Source organism: Melospiza melodia, chromosome 11 (genome assembly GCF_035770615.1).
Source record: "Melospiza melodia melodia isolate bMelMel2 chromosome 11, bMelMel2.pri, whole genome shotgun sequence".
Lineage (NCBI taxonomy): Eukaryota > Metazoa > Chordata > Aves > Passeriformes > Passerellidae > Melospiza > Melospiza melodia.
In genome coordinates, this window is record NC_086204.1 from 28545059 (window position 1) to 28565866 (window position 20808).

The 20808-nt window shown below is 45.5% G+C and overlaps 1 long non-coding RNA gene across 4 annotated transcripts in view; it reads left to right on the forward strand.

Annotated features, from left to right (window-relative positions):
* LOC134423308 (uncharacterized) overlaps positions 1–20808 on the forward strand; it is a 43004-nt gene that overhangs the window by 12287 nt on the left and 9909 nt on the right. For 2 of the 4 annotated variants that reach the window (XR_010029049.1, XR_010029051.1), the window contains exon 4: positions 738–3298. This is a non-coding gene — a long non-coding RNA (uncharacterized LOC134423308). Of the gene's footprint in view, positions 1–737; positions 3299–20808 lie in introns of those variants that run through there. The other 2 variants (XR_010029053.1, XR_010029052.1) reach the window with 2 other exon arrangements.

Here is a 20808-nt window from a genome sequence, read left to right on the forward strand (position 1 = left end):
GTGCAAATCCCCAAAGCACTGAGGAAGTCACATCACCATGGCACGTGGGCAGTGCAAAGGTTGTTGGACAACACCAATCTCTGCAGTATTGACCAGATCCTTATCTGTAAGATCTTGGTCACCTGCAGGATGAACTTGTTCCTCTGGCTAGCACCATGAATGCTGGAACTTTGGTGTTCTGCAGATCAAATAACACAAATTTGAGTTCCTAAGAGGATGTGCACCCACACATCTAGTAGGGAACAGGATGTAGACCCACCTTCCCCCAGTTTCTCCTCAAATACCTCATCTGATACCAGTACACAGCTTTTGACCACCTCACCTGAGCTCAAGGATACCATGTGGATAAATTGTGCCATATTGCATGGACAGGCACACATCACTGCCTGAATATTAAGGCATCTTGAACAGCCAAGAGACAGAAATTGGCCCATATGCTTTGTACCTTCTTCCCTGGCTAGATGTCTAACTGTGTGCAGAAGGTTTTGAAACACAAAGAGAAACATTCTGTTAAAAATGCAATTACCATTTGTTTTTCAAGATATAGTATCCCATTATTTTTTCCAGAGAAGTGAAATTCAATAAGGTTACAACAGAATGTAGTCCAACAGTTACCGTACTTTCAGAGCATTATTTAAGCTACAGAATTTCTTAATGATTAGAAACATATGTAGGAAAAATCACAAGCAAAATGAGAATGACTGGAGACAATTTTCCCCCAAAACACTTTTTTTCAGGCAAGTAACAGCTCATCCACCACTGTTGTTCCATCCATCACGTTGGAGGTGCGAGACTCCCACCCACCCCGGGAGCCGCGTGCTCAGGTCATGTCAACAAACAGGCTCAGCAAAGTCCAAGGACCCATCCTGATTTCAAGTAAGGAATATTTTGCTGTTTCTCTCCTCTTTATGTCAGACCCAAGGAAGTGAGGCCATTTTCACCACAGGCAAGCTCTTGAACAGCAGCGACCACCCCGATCCACGTTCCAGAAGGTTTTCAGGCAGGTGCAGCTGCTGTTTCATGGTCCAGCACAGGTGAGTCTCATGAACCTGGACTCAATGGCAGATCAGGACACTCATTTCCTTTCAGGATTTACTTTACTGGATCAAATGAAATCTACAGGGGTTTTGTAATTTCAGAAAGCCAGGCATGGAGAGTGCTGGACCACCCAAACCTGGGGTGAACCCAGGAAAGACATGGTTGAACTCACTTAGTCTGAAATTCCCTACTTGGGTTATTTCACTGGGACATAAGGGCTCTCATATATGCCAGACTTTGGCTTCAATGCCCAGAATCAGTAAGCCAAGTCCATATTTACTGCTGTGTGTGTGTTTGGTGAATACTAAAGTGCCTCCAATTTTGCATCTTCCCTCTCTCTCTCTCCTCCCTCACCCAGACTAGGTGCAAGTAATCTCTAGGTTTCCCTGGGACCGTAGACTTCTGAGCTGTAACCTCCTGGCCACATTTCCAGTGCTCATTAGAGCTCCAATTCAGGGAGCTGTCACCAGGAATGGGCAAACTGAGGCATTAGGAGCCTAAACCAAGTGGTGTGAGCAGACCTACAGTGTCTGCCTGTGCCATCTGGGGAGGATCCCAGAAGATGGGATGCTCAGTCTCCTTCTGTTAGAGTCCAAAATGTCCCTTTTCTGCTGTAGAAGCCAGTTGTGAAGGGGTCACATTCAGACTTGAGCCAGCTAATTAAATGCAGTTAGCAGAAAGTGCTGCAGGGAGCGCTCCCTGTGCCCCCGACCCTGCATCACCCCTGGCGTTTTGGTCCAAGATTTTATTCCCTTCTCTCCCGGGAGCTGCGCCGCCGTTGCCAGCGCCGCCCTGCAGGCACATCCCGTCCGGATGCAGGATGCAGAGTGGGATTTGGGGGTGCCGGGAGCTTCCCCCCGGGGCCGCGCCCGCGGCAGCGCCAGAGGCAGCGCCCACCCTCCCCTGGCGCGGCTCTCCCTCCGTCTGCCGCAACCCGGGCTGCTCCGCATCCTCCGGCTCCCCGCAAACCTCGGGAAAGCTCTCCCGTCTAAGGCGCACCTTTTCAGTATTCACAGAGAAGAGTACAGTCACATATTCCTCTCAAAGCCACAAGGACTTGACTAGAGCTAAAATGTCATTTATGTACATATCACAAGCGTTTTTCTAGGCACAGATGTCTTTCTGGTGCCAATATGCTGTTTATGTACTTATCTGTCACAAGCACATGTCTACATACATATGCCCTGCTGGCAGAGGCACAGAGCATTTTGAAACTCTTATTAGACTGCTAATGAATAATACGCATACAAAGGAGAAAACAGAAGGTGGGTCTATCAGGAACAGCCTCTTTCTTAACTACCTTTTAATTGTAGGAGAGGAAGAAAAGAGATGAATTTTGATATGTTGGCATCTGTGAAGGCCTGCTTAGCAGCATCCAACGCCATCATTTTAAAAGTGGATTTTTCACAGGTTTGGGTATTTTGGGGGGAGGGGAGGATTTTTTTTTTCCTCTTAAAAAAAACCCCACAAAATTTTGACACTGAGAGTATTGCAAATCCTGGTGCCAATGATGTATGATAGTGTGATTGTCACCATGGAATGCTGAAAAGCTCGAGCAGCTGTTTGGCATATTGACAGTGCGAATTTAGAGCGTTTTAAATGCAAATGACAGTATTCAATTGATCGCAGGAAAACAATGGGTCATAGCCTTACCTTTCCTTGGCTATGCTCTGAATAATCAGGCTGCAAATCCATGCACAATAGGGATATTGTACACGTTCTGGGGATTTTATTCCCCGCGTTCATGGGGGTCGATATGATGCTTCTTTTGGGCAGAGCTGAAATAGAGGTGCCGCTGAACCATCCCAGGCACCTCGCAGGGGTGAGGTGGGGAAAAGGGCATAATTTGCTCCAAATCCACCACGTCCTAAGTGTCAGCCTGTTTTTCTTCACTTCTATCCTTTCCCGCTTGCTCTTTAATCATTCCCAAGGGTGGCTGGCTTTCTGCCTGACTTGTCTCCATTATACCCTGCTGCAATCAATATGGCAAGCAGAAATCAGCAGGAGAAGGCATGTTCTGCTCCCAGTGAGAGCCGGTGGGAGGGAAGGAGATCAGGCCAGCCAGCTGCAACCCCAGCCCGGCAGGCGAGCCGAAATACAGCCGAAAAAAGCTGCCGCCAGACGGCTGCGTCCTGTTCCCTTCGTGGTGCCCCCTGCCCGGCAGCGAGCAGCAGGTAAAGGTCTTCCTCCTTCCCCCAGCCCTGGAATGGCAGACAGGAAAACCTGGCCCTGGTAAAATTTACCCTGAAAGCCCTTTTTTTTTTTTTTTTTTGGCTGTGGTGGAAAGAAAAAGAAGGGTCTTTCCAAAGCAGAAAAAGTCCAGGAATGGGGGAGCCACACTTTCACCTGAGCAGGTCTGTTACATATGGACACTGGTGAGTTCTTGTTGGGTTCACCCTGGCTCAGGTCTCCAAGGCTGGCCATGATAGATTGAAGGCAGCCACTGCCACTCTTGAGTACCTCTAGCAATAGATTTTTGGTTTTAAGACTCACACTTCTTTGAAAACAAGTTAAAAACACATGCAGGAGTGGTGTGGATGAGGACATCACCAAGACACTGCTCTCTGCCCATGGCTTTACCTTTCCATGTACATATTTGACAGCTCCCTCCAAGAATTTTAACTTGGTGAATTTCTTCCCTTTCCCTAATTTGTAAGCCTGAACTGGATATTCAGGATCCATTCCTTTATTGCAATCCCCTGATTGTATCTAAATTATATCAATGAACAGAGCTTTTCCATCTCCAGTGCTTCCATCTACCCTTCTGGTGTTTCAATCTTAAGTACTTTGGGCCAAGCACTGATTTTTGGGTCCCTTTGATCCATGGGTTGTGTGCTCTGGGACATTTCTGAGTTTTTCTGCAATACAACCAATGTACAAGCAGCATCACAGTTGCCAGAGCAGTTGCTGAGATGTCTGCAAGATATCCATGATCAGATTTGCACCTGGGATCAGGAGGGTGAGTGGAACATCACCAACGGCTGATGCTCTTGTCCTCTCTGCATGTGAGATCCATGTTGTGGGCTCCTTGCACCAGAAATTGGCTTCTCCAGGGACTCTGACAGTTACAAAAAATTCTGTTTTATAAAGGGGAGGTTGATGAGGAGCTGGGGTTGGAAACCACGTGTTAATGGTTAATGTCATCCATTTATAAATTCTTTTTAGAAGGCTCCACAAGTTTTTTAGGCTTTTCCAATCATGCCCAGCAATCCCAGATGCCCACTCTGCCTAGGTACAAAAATCAAGGGACTGTACAGCTGAATGACACCCATCTTATGATCCAGGCCTTCAGTCTCTGATGGAAGGCAATGAATAAAAAAAAACTAGCATCATTATTACCTATGCCTTCCTAAGATAAATCTGTTTACCTGTAAAACAGATGCATTAAAAACCAATCAGCCAATAGAAGTAATTAGTTACAGGGTAGGCATGTGATTTGCTCAGCCTCTGGAACGGGGTAATGTCTTGCTTAGCTTGAACTCCTTGCTGATGGATGCTTGGTGAAAGGTCTTGGAGACGATGTACTCAGCTAAACGCTGGGGAGACATAAAATGATTACTACAGAGAGACATTGCTCAAGTCAGCTCTGCGAGAAATTCATCACCAGCAGCATTGGCACCACACATGAGCAGCAGCGTATGGAAACTGAACTGTAAAAAGTAACAAAATCAGTGAACTAAGGGAACACTGCATACCGTGAACGTGAGGGAATGCATCGTTTCCCAGAGGGAGAAACGTTCCTATTTAGCAGGCTTTTGTTTTGTTACAGGAAACACTTGGATGGGGGATTTAGCTGTGAACACAGAGCCTTTGTTTTCTGGGAACAAAGGGAACCCAACCAACACAGGTTATTAATGGGTAACCTTTCTATGCTGAGCTGGTAGGTGAAGCCTTGGGCTTGCTATAAAACACAGAACTGGCTTTTTGTGCCTAAAATCCCCAAAACAGCTCAAAACAGCAGCCATTGGAGGTAAATTTATTGCTCATGTCTGCTTAGTGGCCACAAGACCACCCTAAAATAAAGCCAAGACCAAGAGGGGCTGCTGCAAAGGCTGCTGCCCCCTCCCCAGCCGTAGCAAGATGCTCTTGATAAACCTTCAAAAGACATCAATGTTGCCTTTAGTCTGCTGTGAATCCTCCTGGGAAAATCCCCCTGCATGGAAAGTGGAACTGGGGTCTCCTCTGCCCCAAAGGTTTCCTGTGAGCCCTTTTACCTGAAGGGTGGAGCACAGCAACCTTCAGAGGCTCAGGAACACCCCACAATTTAACAGCAGCCCTCGTTGTTTACAAGCAGCTTGGCACATCTGGAACGACAGAGAAGATGCCTTGACTTCGGCTAAATGAAGGGACTGATCTCATCCTACCAGAAGGAGAAGGGTAACAATAAAACAATTCCACAAGCGTCCCTTGTGATGACAGGACCAGTAGAATTTTTCCAGTCCTGCTGGCAAACGGTAGAAGGCAAAAGTCTTGTGGAGACAGAAGGAATAAAAACAAAATGTCTTGCAGGAGGCTAGAAAACTTTCCCAAAGCATTTTTCTTTAAACTTAACCACATGATTTACAAGCTTATTATTAGTTTCCCCCCTTCCTTACATAAAAAGAGAAATTAAAAAAGTGTAGATTAACACATTTTTGGAAATCTTCCAAGCTCTCAATTCCTCTCCTTAAAGGATTATTTTGACAAATCAAAAATCACTTTTTGGGTGGCCTGGAGAGACTCAGATTTGCTCTCTCTCTGTAGCAGAAATGATCCCTTCTCAGAGGGTGCTTACTTGTGCCTCTCAGACAAATAACAGAGAGAAATCCAGTCCAGCTTCTGATCTAACTGTAATACAATACTGGCTGCTGATTCCAGGGAATTTTTTCCAGATTGGTCAGGCTGGGGACTGTGTTGGGTACCTTAATCTCTACCTAGTCACTACTCAGGAGATACTAGAGGTTCTTCAGTGAAAGCTGAGCCTTGGGAGCTGCTACAAGGCCATCTTCACCTGGGTCATGAGAGCAGAAAATGCTCCTGAGCAGGTACTGACTGACATTGTGGGAGAGGGCACAGGAACTGGGCTGTCTGCTAGAACTCCCTGGTGTCACCCATCTTTGTGGCACCCAGATGGACACCAGAATGCCACATCCATGGGATGTGCTGGCTTTCTCACTGGAATGGCTGCAGCTCATGGTCTGGCCCTGCCACAGTGATCACCCTACATCTGACAAGAATTCCCAGTGGCCTCAAAGTGTAATGAGCACACTGAAGGATCACAATGCATATTGGAAAGGTAAATGGATTAGCAAAAAAAGTGCCCAGAGAAGTTCAGAGAGGCAGTTTAAGAACATACCAAACCACTGTGAAAGAAACAATTGTCCTGGAATAGAAAAAAGAGTTATATATAAGTTATACATAAGTTATATATATATATTCACTTAAAGACAATCTTTGTAAACAGGTTGAAAAAGACTATGAGGCTGGAGGAACAGATGGGAAAATGGAACAAACAGATGGAAAAACTCTATTTCTGAAAAAAAAAATATATATTTGTAAAGCTATAGCTACTTTGAATGTTTCAAGGTTAGGAAGCTGAGGCATCAGGAAATTTATAACAAGGCCATAAATTCATCCATCTGAGATCAGCAGGATGGTAAGTCTTTTAGACAGGTGAGTAAGGTGCTTCCCAAACAGCCATTTATATTATTTATCCATACTTATTGCCACCATCCTCGGGGATACTTTGCTCCCCTTTAAGGCCATATCTTATTCACTCTAGAGTTAAAAATTATCTTTCAGCTTTTCATTAACCATAGCTGGCTAACATATTAAAAGAAAAGGAGAAAGTTCACCTTGCTTTCTGTCATCTAATCCCAGGGGAAAAAGGGCTTGAGCTCACCAGCACTGTTAGAAAAGTCGTACAGACAAGAAGGGGACAAGGAGTGAGCACCATTGCTCTCCAAGTTGATGGGTAAGCAAAGGCATCTTCATTAAATGCCTCCTACCCACCTAGCTGTTCTTGAACAGCTCTCTGAGTAGTTTTAGAGGGGATGATCAAGAGAAAAAGTGGGAGAAATGGTTTGATGAAACTTCTCTTGCAGCAACCAAGCTGCAGTGCTTGGGGTGAGACAGCCTTGCAGGAAAATGTGTCTTGTGTTTTAGTCAAAGAACCACCACCTGCAGAGACAAATCCAGCCCAAGCTTCACATGGTGTTCCTTGGTGAAGAAGGGTGAGATACAGAAAAAACATTTCCAGCCACGGACCAGATGTGCAGAAACTCTCCCTGGAGTAAATGAATTCAGCAATCTCCGAGCAGTGCTGGGATAAGCAAAAAAACCTGCATTACAAAAAGGATAAGTTGCTCCAAGGACTAGAGAGATGGTGGATTGGGCTGGACAGTGTTACTAGGTGCTGGTTTATGGTGTTGGCTCCAAGCCCTCTGAATCACAGCTTCACAGCTGTGAGAAGGGACAGTAGAAGTGCTCCAGCTCACTGGGGAGATGCAAAGATTGAATTTTTAACTGTGTGCAGTCAGCAGCGTGGTGGTAAAAAAAGGATGTCTGCTTTCAGCACAGGGTCTGGGATGGGGATACAGGGCTGGGGACCCAGCTGCCAAGGGTGTTTTGTTGTCTCCCTTTTTTCAGGTCATTTCTTTTAAGTCGGTGCAGGGCTTTTAAGGACTGTGTCCCATATCTGGGTCTTAGCAGATTTGCCTACACGTTTTCCTGTGTGTGTCTCTGGGACTCATAAAAGCGTCTTTAGTGCTCAAGTAAGTTCCCCTTTGAGAAGGGACTGTCAAAGACAGGCACTAATGTCATTAGGAGGTTACAAGGGGGAAACAAGAGAGAATTTGCTACAGATCCTCATTTCCATAATCTTGCCTTGGCTTCCTCGTTTGTCAGTTCTTAACCTCAATTCCTTAACCTCCAAATCTGTGGAGTCGTTGACCTTGGGGATTTGTCTTCAAACTGATTTCAAGTTTTAGGCAATCTAAATTAGGCTTCCCGTGACAGAAGACAAAACTTGGTCTTTCACCCAAATGTGAAAGACAGGCCCAGAGTGCAAGTGAAATCTTGCAATCGTTTTTTCAAACCATCTGCCCATCTGCAGTCCCAGAACAATATCCGTTCGGTGCTGCCTTCCCTCTCTCTCTCTCAGGAATAAAGAAATTACCATAAACAAAGCAGATCAAGGGTCTTTTAAAGCCAAATGCAGCCAAGACACATTGCTTCAGAAAGAATCAGGAGAGGAAAAAAGAGCTGCAGGGGAAGTTTCTTCCTAATTCTCATTAACTCTAGTTTGGCCAGTGATGCTGGACACTGCAGTGTAATTTGGAGGAGATGGTGCTGTGTCCCTCTCCACGGGCGCTCAGTTTCCAAGGTATTTCTGTGGCAAGCAAAAGTGATCACCACAGGAAAAAAAAAGGAAAAAAGACTGCAGAACTGCTCCTTAAAAGTGCTCCCTAACTGTGCAAAGGAGGGAGAATACAAGAAAACAGGGAAATTAGTCTGGACACAAAGAGCCTTTTGGTCTCTCAGACCATTTCTGCGTTGCACATGGCAGTCAGACCCCTGCCTGAATCACGCTCTTTATTTCAGGGAGTGAAGCCGTTGTGAGAAGATGCATTTATTTCCAAGAGTGTGCTCTGAGTTAGAGAGGCTGCAGCAAGCTGGCAGGGCAGCTTGGCACGAGGGTTTTCTGGAGCAGCAGGTAGAGATGAACAACGGGAGCTGGACCAGTCCCTGCATGACGGGGAAACAGGGGAGGCAGAGAGATTAAATAATTCAGTGTGTGTTGATGTGATGCATGGAAAAATACCGCCAGAAGTCACAAAGCTAAATGCCTGGGTACCTCTCCAATGGATCAGAGAGCAGGTTTGGGGGAAAAGGGAGGGAAACAGGCACATCCGTGCTGGGGAGCAGCTTGTGCAGTGGTGGCTGCAGAGAGGCTGCCCCCGAGGTGCCGAGAGGGGGAAGGAGATCTGCGGGAGCCTCAGCCTCATTATTTTTATGTTCAGCTGCCTAATTACTACGTGTCAGCTGTCTGTTGGAAGGAACGATGCACTGCAGCCTCTCGTTTGGGAATTTATAGTGATTAATGGGCCTGGAGGGAATGACTAACGAGGAAATGTTAGAATTAGTAAATATGCATCACCATGCAATGAGTAAAGTGAGGGACATGACAAATGAGCCCAAGTATGTGAAAGATGTAAATGTTGCAGAGGGACAACCTTTGGGATGTCCTGGGGACCCACAGAAACTGAGAGGAACAGGAGGATGGGAGCAGCACGGGTGTGATCCCATGGGGAGACAACAAACCAAGTAAGAAGGGCTCTCCAAAGCTTTCCAAGCAGTCCTAGGCAGACTTGGAGGAACAAACTCGCTCTGGCAGGATGGCAGCAGGATGGAAAGCTGTTTCCCTGTCTGTTGTGTCCTGTGGAGCACAGCAAGGAGCACTGGTGTCATGGCCACGTGCTGGGCAATCACCACAATCTGTCCTGCACCAGGACCCGCGTCTTTGAAGATATTTATGTACTGCAAGACCCAAATCACTTAGTTTATCCATTTCATGTGCAGAAATTGCTTTCAGCTCGACTGTTTCAGAAGAACTTGTTTACCAAATAACAGCTTTGCTGTGTGCCAGGGACCTGTAGCTGGTCCAACATCCATGCAAAGTAACACCTGCAGGCTCAGCCTTACAGGCAAGGACAGCACAGAGCAGCACCATAGAGGGGCCTGAGGTTTGGGGCTACTTTCCTTCTATTCCTATGTAGGAGAGATGTGTAAGCCCCCAGAATTACAACTTGCAGGTGTTCTTGAATGGCTAGCATTTTAAAAACTGTAAATTTAGGAAAAAATCCACTATTTTCAGTAAATGTAGTAAAAGCTGTCAAATGAACAGGATTAAGGAAGAAAAGCAGCTGTCTTAATTTCTTGATCTAACATCTCACTGAGATCATCTGGCAATTACTGGTCTGTACACCTGTCCACAGCCAGCATTCCTTGAGCAGTGCAAGGTAAACCTTTGTACCAGTGTTGCAGTCTTTATATGAAACTAGAACCCAGATTAAAATGTTTGTGAGTTTTGGGTCACAGAAAATCTAGAACTAGATCTGCTACAGAAAACTAAAATTTGGTCTTATTTGCACCTACCAGATCAAACCCCTCATTGCATGTGGCTTTTCTATTTTATTTCCAGCACAGCAACATTATTCAAATTTCACTCAATTGAAAGATGCAGCTGTTTCTATTTTTGGTGCATCCCTGTTAGAGAACAGGAATCAAACAACAATTCTGCACTGTTTGGTGATCAGCAATATTCTGTCTGTAAGATAATTTTCACTCATTGGAAACAGAAGTCAGGGGAGCAATAGCTTAGGTGCTTCTGCCCTTTAAATACTGCAAAACAGCTGTAATGTTATGTTTTCTCTAAAACAGACATTTCTGAAAGCTGAGGCAATTTTCAGAGGACATAACTAGATCACAGACAAGCCTGTAGCTATGGAATAGATAATTTTCCTTTTCCAGCATGCCTAGATGAAAAAATAAAATTATTTATAGGAGGAAAACAAATCAACAAAACAAACACCCCCTCCCCCAAACTAATCGACTAATCTCCTTCGTGAAAATTAAATAATCTAAATAACTCCTGCCTTGGAGGACAACTGTGAACTCCTACAGGTAGAAGCAGGATCACTCTGTGTTTCAAAGTGCTTTAGGGCTCTGAAGGCAAAGCAGAATCACCAGTGCTGATCTCCAGTTTCTGACTGGACAGTAACGATTTTTGTAATTACATTTTAAAAGGGCAAGTACTTCCCTTGCTTTCTTGTGGAGATTAATATAAACTGAGACTAGATACATATCAAACAACTTCTTCATCCACAGCTTGACTCTGACAGTGGAAGTCATCCAAAGTCACTTCTTTAGTCCCTCCTAAAGCAGAAAATGACAATTCCCCCTGCAACACATCCCCTCTAAAGCAACACTCACACAGGCAATTTTGGCAAACCAAAGACCACCTCCATTGTTCCCATGGGCAATGGGAAGTATCTCATGGACCCAAACCCTCAGGAGCAGCCCAGCACTGCCTCTTTCTCTGGCAGCAATGATGTGAAACACAAAATCCCAGTCACAAAATCAGGACTTCTTCCTTTCCCATAGGTCTGTGGCCTCAGCCAAATGCCACTTCCATCACTCCTAATGGTGCAATGACCACTGCATCCCATGTGAAGGGAGACTTCATCTCTCTTGAGAAAGTTCAGGACTGAACCAGAGCTCTCACTTTTCCTGGTTTCACCACTGGCAAGAGCAGTTCAACATTTGGTTGAAATGATGAAAAAGAAAACTTTTAGTTGAAACATTATATATACTTTAATTACAATCAATCCATCCCCAAATGAAATATTTAATTTCAATTTTCCCAAAGATGGCTTTATTTGGGGGCTGCACATGCAGGGGAAAAAGATTTCTATTTTTTCAACAGCAAAACATGATGTTTTTGAATGTACTTTTTCAGTTGGAAAATGACAGGATGGAAAATCCACAGCTATCTCTACTTATAACACATCATGGTTAGGTGTGTGTGCATAGCACTTAGCACAGCATAAAACATAACATAGCACATAACACATCCAGGTGGGTGTGCATATGGCATGGGCACAAAAAGTAAGTTTTAGAGACAAAGTTTGAGAACACAGAAACTATTGGAAAAGGAGGGTTAAATAGCAGTCAGATCAGATGGTACAAAGCAAGCTGTGCTTTCTTCATCTCAAGGAAAGTTAAAATACAAAAAAAACCTGTTTGCAGGTGATGCTGAAAACACTTTGGAGGTCCTTCTATTTATTGTTGGGTTCAGGGAGACCTGGTGCAAGAAACATTTCAAATACAAAGTCATTTTTACTGGGGGAACAATCTGCAGCCCTCAGCAGAGAAAAGTCAAAACTCAGCTGGCGTTTCTGAGTCAGAGGCAAGTGTAACTGGTCAGACGTGCCACACGCTTCTCCCCCTCCAGCTGAAAATAACACTGCTTCCACATTTTCTGGGAGCATGAAGATTTCAACAGCAGCCTCAGCAGAGCTGCCCTATGCTGTGTTGTTTACTTTTGAGGGAAATTGTTGACTGCTTTCCATTTTGCCACATGTGAGACAAAACAATCCGCTCTCCTTTTATTCAATAAAATTGTTTAATATTCCAAGTTTCTCGTGTGATTCAGAAGGGAGCTGTTTCCTAGAGCCAACCTCTCCTGCTGGGGGGTAGAAAATGCCTGTTCCTGGCTTGGTTTAGCAGCAGGATGGCAGCAGATTGGCCTTTCCAAAGCAGGGGGCTTGGGCAGAGACAGGCAGACGTGCCCAACCATCAGCCAAAAATATCACCCAAATCCAGGGCAGGAAACATTTTTAATGGCTCACCTAAAAAGGCAAAAAATCTTTGCCAGAGGTTCCGGCAGCATCACAGTTAACGCAGCCATTTCTCCTGGTAAACAGGGGGAATTGCCTGGATTGCCTGAAAAGGGTCAGTTATCACCCTGGGAGCTGCTGGCCAAGTCTGACCTCTCCACCTCACACCTGGGTGCAATTTCCAGCAGCCCAGCCACTGCTTCCAGTGAAATCAAAGCCGATGCAGCCGTTGACTTCTAAGATCTCCAAGAGGGAGATCTCAGCTGTGGTTACCAGCTGGGCTGCGCAAGTGTCATTTTCCAAAAAACCCATCTGCCACACTGAGGCTTCAGTAGCCAAGAATCTGCTACTTACTACCACAAAACTGCTCCAGATTTTCACGGGGGTAACTACTAGCATTTACATTTTGGGAGGGACAGAGAAGGTGGATTTTAGAAACTGTTACTTTCAGTGTTGAAAGGAAATTTTTCTCCTCCTGCGCTGGTCCAAGTCTGCCTTTTTCTCTGCTGCTTTCTTGCAGAGAAAATGTTTTGTTGCTTCATTTTCAGATGGGTGCCCTTGGCTTCCCAGGACCATGAGCACCTAATGTCTTTTATCTTTCTTGACATTTTGCATCTGTTTTATGTCTCTAACTGCCTTTGATTTCAGCCTGGCTTCTCTTTTCTCATATTCAAGCTTAGAGGCAGAGGCAGCCCAGCTGAGATTCGCATCTCCAGGGATATTAGATGTCTCCAGGGTTGATGTCTACATTGGAACTGGTGCTCTAGATCCCCTTTAGCATCAATGGAGAGAAATGAGTGACTAAACCATTATTTATTTGAGCTACTTGAGGCATCTGAACTTAGTGGGGGGTAATTCCTGCATCACCAGCATCTCTTTCGCTCAGTTAGCAACCAGTGGAGAAGTCAATGTTGGGAGGCACGACTCCTCTCCTGTATCACAGAAAAATAAAATTTGAAGTGCTCTGAATGTGCCTTTCCTTTGGGAGAGTCCTGTCCCTTCACAGGTGCCTTTCTACACCCCTTGGCTCAAACAATTCACAGGCACCTGCCTTCCCAGGTGATGCCACCAAGGTTCATGGACCTGGTCACGGATTTCTGCAAGGTCTGGCTGAACCATCCCCCCTTATTGCCAGGGTATCTGGTGTGATTTTTCCCCAAGAGGACTCATGAAACCTAAAATACCATCAACAATCCTGTTTGAAGAGTGTGGCCATTTACAAACAGGGAGGCAGGCTACAGAATGAAGGTTATTTAGTAGAAAAGGGGATTTATCATGATGGATGAAGGGCATTTTTAGCTCGAGAGGCAGCTGGTTTCCCTGCAACCAGATGGCCACAGGGTCCAGGCCAAACTTTGCATCTTGACCATGCTCCAGTGTGATGATTACGACTGACTGAACTCAGAGTTTGGCCGCTGTGCGAATATTAAACACCCCAGAATGATTTCTAAAGATTATTAGATTAGTGCAGCACCCAGGTCAACATCTCACCATTGAGCTCGTGGAAAAATGAGAGGCTGAAATAAACAGTTTTAAATCACAGGCATCAGTAAAAAGCACTCTCCAAGAATGAGACACAAAACTATTAAAACTGGGTCAGGATGGAGATGCTAGAGCCCACCTAACATACAAGGAAATTGAAATATGCACCAAATCTGAGGTCAGAACTCTATCCTGATTTTACAAACCTGCATTTTGTCAATAAAAACATTGGCTACAAATATCTCAGCACCTCCTGGCTGTCAAAATTTGGCCTGGGGTGGAAATTCAGATATGTGAGGCACGTCCACTACTTCTTCATAGAGGTGGCATAGGATTATCCAGAATTATATACTGGACCACAGCCTTAAAATCCAGCTTGAGTTGCCCTTATGCTAAATGACTCCAAGACAGATGTGTGAAAACCTGCTAATAGTAATCTTTAGGCTAGTTTAGTAAAACAGCTGAGTGTGGTGGCATCTTGGGAACTTGCTGTCAAGTAAATTCCTGCTTTGGGGAGCAGCAGGAGCAAGGGGGAAAGGCTCTGGTACCTCTCTCCTCCGGTCATCTGCAATTAATCTGCAGCCAGGCATCTGTCAAAGTCCCCAGTTCTTTGGGTATCCAGAGACAGATGAGGGAGATAGTGCATGCAAAGGAAGTCCACTCTGGAAATCACTTCTGTGCACATGAGGCAGCCTGAGCACCCAAAACCTGCACCAACAGAAACCACTCATGTTCCTGCAAAAAGAGAGATTTTATGCCCAGGTATAATACACATTTTAAGATTTATACACAGGGACCTGATGAACCATTTAGCAAAGAAAAACAGGAGTCAATAGGAAGATAAAAAAAAGTAAAACTACTCTCTCTACAATGCCTGCAAGTAGCTTCTGTGAATTGCTCGCCACGGCTCCTCGGCTCATCCCGATCCAGGGCTCATCCATGGAGGAAGGATCTTCCCCAGTGCATCTGCACTTCATTAGGAGTTTGTAGACTGCTAAATGAGCAACAGACCCCAGCATGAATGCACATTGTCTGAGCTGGGCTGATCACACTGTGTGATACAAGGGAGTGTTAAAAAAAACTGCTGTTCTTCAGTAAACATTGGAAGAGAAGACTGAAGATTAATTCAAACAGCTTGGAAAACTGAAACAAGAGAAATGAGCTGAATATTTCCAAATATGGGCTACCTTACTTCAGTATCAAGCCAGGAGAACCTTGGGGCATGCGAGCCAACCAAGCTGCAACTCCCTGGATAACAAGGCCTTAATTAAAAGCTAAATTGCACATACATAAAAAACCCCTCAGGGCTCACTTCAGCCACAGAGGTCATGAAATCACAGGCAATCATATGACAAACATTAATCCAAAAGTCCAGGGAACAACTGCTCTGCACACACTCACTCAACACAAGCCACAGAAACACTTGCAAAAATGCCATAACGAGCTTAAGGCTTTTAGTACAAATAAATAAAGCCACAAATAGTAACACCAAAGGAAGAAAGAAAAGGAATCACCAAAGGCTCTGGTATTCTGTAGCGGGGAGTTGTTCAGTGAAAATGCTAAATTAACTCCAAGAGAGAGATTCTATCCAGTGTTCCCCCCAAATCCCTGCTTCACCTCCCCATCAACTCCTGCTAATCTGATCTGGAGGAAAGTCTTCCCTGCTCCAAATCTGGCACTCATTTTACCCTCACATACAATCAAAATATGCCAACCAGTGCTTGAGATGTTTTTCTTTAATACCATTAGGAGCAATAACACACCATGTTCAACATCCCATCTCCAGCTGCTTTGGAGAAAAGCAAAAAACCCCAGCTCAGACACCAAACTATGCACAGGGGGCTCAGGGAGAGGAATAATTAGCTGATTTATGTAATTCCCACATCCAGCCCTGGGTTTTATTCAGCACCCTGTGCTGGATGGTCCTGAACCCCATCACCTCAAGCAGCAGATCTCCCCACACACACACCATGGCACCAGGGATGAGCACAGATGGTTCCACACTGAGGCTGCATCCAGGAGGTCAGCACAGGGTGATTTATCCCTTGGAGCACAGCAGACTCTGGGACTCAGCTGCTGTAATTTGGGGGCAAATCAGCCACTGCCATGGATATCTGCTGAGGATCTGCTCCTCTGTTTCAGCACTTTTTTTGCCATTAAAGACCAGCAGCTTGCAAGAAAAGCAGTAAGAAAAACTGTAAAAGAGAGGGAATTTAGGCAGGGCAAACCAGGTGCCTTATCCCTGCTAGCAGTGCTGACCCACCACCAGCACATCATGGTTCACAACCTACCCTTGCTGACTCTGTATTACTAATTTGGACTCCAGTCACCATTTAATGAACTTTCTTTTCATTTTCATTTCAACTGGAGGCTTCCAAGACCATTTCCTTTGGAAGACACACCAACCCAAAGCTCAGCGTGGTGTTTGGGGATGGTGGGGTTGCCCACAGCAGACTCCTCTTAGAAGAAGGTTCCCTGTACCTGTAAGTCTTTCCCCAGGCCTTCCCTGATGGCTCATTGCATCTCCCAGGTGTGACATAGAGTCACAAGCCCTTGTCCCATGGGACAGGCAAACGGGGAGTTTCCTGGGAATTTATAATAATAATAATAATAAATATCATCTGGCTTCACTGGTGGAAGACTAGAACCTTGCCAAGAGCAGGAGACAAGCATGTGGATGTACTCTTGAAAAAAACCAGTGTCCTCTCAAATAGGCCACAAACCAAGACAATTAAACACAGTCTGCCTGCAGAAATACACTTGGGACAATGCTTCCCAAGCCTCCCCTCTGCACCCATCACCCTGAGCACGTTGTGGATGTGGGTTTTGCTGTGCTGACTGAGATAGCAAGAGAGCAGTCCCAGCAGCATCACTCTTAGGGCTGGATCCAGAGGCAGCTCAGAGCTGGATTTTCCCCCGAGGGTCCAGCCGGTGGGATGCAGCCACACAGCTGTGAGGGAAGAAGCTGTAGCTATAAATGCGTGTTGTTCTCCATCTCCTGACGTCAAGGGAAGCTTTGCTGTTGAGCCCTGCCAAGCTCCCAGCTCCAGAGAAGCTCTCACACCCCACACAGCCCCCACGTGAGATCTCAGCCAGGCGCGGGCACCGCCTCCACCCCCGGCCCGAGCTGCCGCCATGGGGGGACACGCTGCCAAAAGCTGCTTGCCCAAAAAGCCACTTTCTGTGGGCAGCACCTCGGGCTGGACCCCAGGCTGATGGAGGAGATGGTGGTTTGTATGCAGGAGACCCCGGGGTGGGAGTGTTGTGGGTGCCCGGGTTCATGGCAGCAGGATGGAGAGAAACCATCTCAGCAGCTGCTTCAGCCTCCAGTGCTGCTCAATCAACACCTGGGCTTGAGCTGCTGCTCTTTACTTTCATTGCTGACAGGGGATATCTCATTGCATTGCTCCCTTTATAGGGAGAGAGAGAGAGCTTTGTGCCTCTTTTCTAGAAAAGAGAAATAAATAAAATTATACAGCCATTTCCTTCTGCAAATAGTCAGGACTGAGCTGGGGAACAGGTGAGGCCAGGAGCAGGTAACTCTTCATAGCTGTGATGCAGGACTAAAACAACATTCCCAGCATATCCTTAAACAAACCCATGAGAGAAGCCAAAGCCACCCCAAACTTTCCCCTTCAGCCTGTAATTTTCAGACAACAAACCAATCCTTTCACTTTTCTAAAGGAGTGAAGAGAGAGGCAGAGAACTGGAAAAACCCTTTATAGAAATATCAGCTGTTCCTCCTCATTCCCACCCCCAGTTCTGTTTTTTGACAAGTTAAAGTGAGGCCATAACTTATTCTGCTTTGTTCGACAGGGCTAATCACACGTGACTCTAATCACTCATGATGTTTTATTGATTTTAAGCACATTTAATCAGAAATTGGCTCGCAGTTAGATTCCTGCTAATTACTGAGAAGCAGCATTTTGAATGACTTCACAATTGGACTGCAGATTAGAATGGACAATATGTACTAAAATAATGATTCATGCATTCAGCTCCCTGGATTTATTTTGTTTATATTGGATTTTTTAATCTTTAAAGACATAATTCTGCATATGGGCAAGCAGCATTTAAAACCCTTAACAAAATGGGTTTCATTTAACAGGCCAGGCTTTCAGCAGAGATGGGATATGGGGGAACAGTTTATCCCCAACAACTGCAGTTATTTCTTTGGAGGTCACTGGATGTGCCTTGCCCCACAGTGACACCACACACAGGTGGTGGTGGTGGCACTGCCAGGAGCGGGGAGGCCACTTCTGGGGCTCCTTTAGCATCCCCACCAAATCCACCAGTTCTGCTCTGAAGCCAGGGTGAGCTTTCCTCTGTCCCTATTTCCAACCCCAAACCCCAAATGCAAATGGCTCTTTAAGGTAAAGGCACCCAGCTCCAAGAGGTGCCTGTGGTGAGCTGAGTTCTGCCATCACCTCACCCCTTCTGATGCTCAAATCTCTCCACAGCACAGGGTTAAACAGTTTATATTTCCATATTTCATGACCTAGGAGCCACCTTCTCATGGAAAATCAGATTGTTGCTGATCACAGCCTGGAAACAGATTTTTATTTTTCAAGAGCTGCAGGTGTCTCATCTCTACCAGTGTCCAGGAGATCCCTGGCAATGTGGCTGCAAATGCTCCACTGACATTGTCCATGCTCAGAAAGAGCTGTGGCCAAGCACAGACCTCTCTTAGCTCTGCAAATCTTCCTCTGCCTCCTGCAAAACACTGATCCATGAGCAACAGGGAAGCTGGAGGCTGGCAGAGAGGCTAGACTAGAGATTACCAGCTATTTGAACTGGTAGGAAAGGAAAATTTCCTTCTGATTGAAAACAGAAACTTTCCACTTCCATCTCTGCTCTTTTATTTTTGTTGGAAAACAAGAAGTCACACTGGGGAAGGCTCTCACAGTTTTCAGCTAAAATTTTCAAGTTTTGAGTTATAAAGTCAAAATTTTCCATTAAGAAAAGGAATCCTTTTTTCCCCAACACAACTCCACTGGGAATACTTACAGCAATCTTGCCAGCCAATTGCTTTCATACAAAACCAAGCCTAAATTCAGAATGATGGACAGAATACTCTCCAATAACTGGTGTCTAAAGAGTGAAAGCTCCAAAGTCTCCTGTTCTGCTCCCACTCCTTTCCATGAGTCTGTGACACCCCAGTTCAGTGGCTGGAACTTGTCATGAATGATGTGAAACCTCAGTTTCACAGGAAGCTGGAAAATTCACCCCAGAATCACCACTGGCCTCCCAAGGAACCAGCTGCAAATCTGTGCTAATTAATCCTGCATGGAGAAGTGGTGGGATTTGCACTCTTCAAGTGCTGTTCCACGCTGTAAGATGGCAAGGCTCCGGCCTTCATGTAGGACTCAAACTCTACTAAGTCCAGAGTGTAACTCTGACTCCTGCATCCTTCCCTTCATCCTCACAACCCTCCCCATTCCCCACTTTGCTGTCTCACTGTCACTGCAGAACAAGATTTAGAGGCAAAGGGAACTCTCATCCTGGGTGTAACTTCACAAGTTATAAAAAGGAAATATCTCTTTAAGTTGGACTCCTTTAATATTTTTTCTTTCCTCCTTTATTTTTTCATTTCTTCGTTTATTCTTTCTTCTGTTCTTTCAGTTGTCCTTTATTCTTTCTTTTCTTTTTACTTTCCTAGGAGTTGGATTGCTAGAGTCTTTTCTAATCTGGATATTCTAGAACTCTATAAAACTCACTGCATCCAGCACTACTGGGTGTAGGTGTTCACAGCCCTGAGGAGTGTTGTTTTAGTAGTTTTCTGAATGGTCATGAGTGACAAAACAGCAAATCTGTGTTCTTCCACTCACTGGTTGACTCCAACTTCAGAGTCTTCAGTGAGAAGTACAGGCCTGAAATTATTCTGAAGTTACAGCACCTACAAGAATTTTACCAGATGGAAACCTGAAAAAAGATTGCTGATTACTTCTCAGATGCATTGCTCATTTGTTCAGAGTAATTACTAGATGCAAAACCAAAAATAGACCCTTTTCCTTTGATCCTCTCCAGTTGGAGTCTGCACATGACAACACAGAGCACGTATCTGGATGTTCTGTACTGAAGCTGCCACAGTTTTCATTCAAAACCCAGCCAGTGTTTCTCATCTCACCTATGAAAATGCAAATGAAGATAAAACCTGTCAAAGGACACTGGCAAGCATCAACCTGTCCCAGCTCCTCACAGTTTGCATCCTCCTGGGGGGGAAGAAATCACTTACAGAATTTGGAGCAGCTCAGTGATGACACTGTGCTGTTCTCCTCTGGTTATTTAATCATTTGTTTAAAAATCCACCCTGAAGCCAGCAGCAAGGTCTTTGTAGGTCCAGCTTTGGGATTAGACCTTTATATACAGCCTAGGGCAATGGGTGAGGAGGAAGAGTGGCACCAGGAGGTGTGGACTGAGAGCAGAGCAGATGAGGCCAGGGCAGAGCTTGGCATCCCTCTGTCTGTGTGAGAGCCAGGGAAAGCTGGCAGCAGGAGCTCAGGGGTGCTCAGGAATACTCAGGGCTACCAAAGTCACCTGAGAGACAGGCCAGTTGATTGCTCCAGAAAAGGAGGTGATTCTCTCACAGTGCAAAGCTGAGCACACACAGCCATCCTGCTCCAACATTGCCGAGTGCAGGAGCTGCCTCACTCCCCTCTGAGGAGCTCCAGCACCTTGACATGGGCACCTGACTCCCAGGGAGGGGCTGGGAGGGGGTAAACAGTGCCTGAAGTTTTCCCTGCAGGTTTTCTAGCAAGGCTATATTAAAGGAAGATTATATAGATCTGTTACTCATCAATGCCTGCAGAGACTTTTCCTCCTTGGATGACTTTAGTAATGTGGCACCAAGAGCTAGACTGGCTACATGGCCAGGAGTGAAATGGAGGGTGGAGAAGCTGGAACTCACACT